The following is a 1,009-nucleotide window of genomic DNA, read 5'->3' on the forward strand; positions in this document are numbered from 1 at the left end:
GCTTGTTGTCACATGTTAAACCATCTCAAAACCCTAACTCCTAGTAAAAGTGACAATTTGGCTTACATTCTTTCAGATATGTTTTAGTGCTCACCCAGGAAATATAAACATACAACACATCGGTGTTTGTATGAAGATGGGTTTGTACTCTCACACTCTTTTGGCAATGGCTTCCTAAGATAATAGTCTACTGCTTTCTTTCCATGCCCACAGTGCTCTTGCAAACATGGTGAACGTTCCTCAGACCCACTGGACTTTCAGGAAGAAGTGTGGCAAACACCAACCCCACAAAAGGACACAGCCCAAGAAAGGCAAAGATTCTCTTTATGCCCAGGGAAAGCAGTGTTATGAATGGAAGAAGACTGGCCATGGTGGGCAAACTGAGCTGATTGCATGGAAAAAGGCTGAAACCACAAAGAATATTGTGTTGAGGCCTGAATGTGTTGAGCCCAACTGCCGATCCAAGGGAACGCTGCTCTGAAGAGATGTAAGAAGACTGAACTGGGAAGAAATAAGAAGAGAAAGGGCCAAGGGATCCAGTTCTAAGCTTCATATTTTGTTACCTAATGAAGACAATAAAATCTTGGGGTTATGTTAAAAATCAGAACAATATACATAGACATCTTTCCAGGTTAATATACATAGATCTAAATCATTCTTTTAAGCATACACATCACAGTTAACAGAAAGAATGTACCAGAATTTATTCAACTATTTCTCTACTAATAGATGTTCAAGGGCTTTGCCCCCACTACAAACAATACTGAAATAAACAAGTTTGTGAATATATCCTTAGATACTGATGCTTTCACTTTTGTAGCATAGATTCCCCCAAAGCGGGTATGTACATTGAAAACTTTAGAGATACTGTAACACTAAATTGTTAATGTTCTTTACAACCCATTCATTTTTACCTCTGCACAGTTATAGAAAATAAATTGTTTCTCCCCGCAACTCCTTTAGCTTTGTGCAGAATGATGAGGTCCTCAAGTCTCTTTTATGATCAACC

General features: G+C 38.8%; 1 pseudogene; it reads left to right on the forward strand.

The window, feature by feature from the left end:
- The first annotated feature begins 226 nt into the window (after window positions 1–226).
- On the forward strand, window positions 227–546 carry LOC132013006 (large ribosomal subunit protein eL42-like; annotated as a pseudogene).
- Window positions 547–1,009: the final 463 nt, after the last annotated feature.

Source organism: Mustela nigripes, chromosome 3 (assembly GCF_022355385.1).
Source record: "Mustela nigripes isolate SB6536 chromosome 3, MUSNIG.SB6536, whole genome shotgun sequence".
Classification (NCBI taxonomy): Eukaryota; Metazoa; Chordata; class Mammalia; order Carnivora; family Mustelidae; genus Mustela; species Mustela nigripes.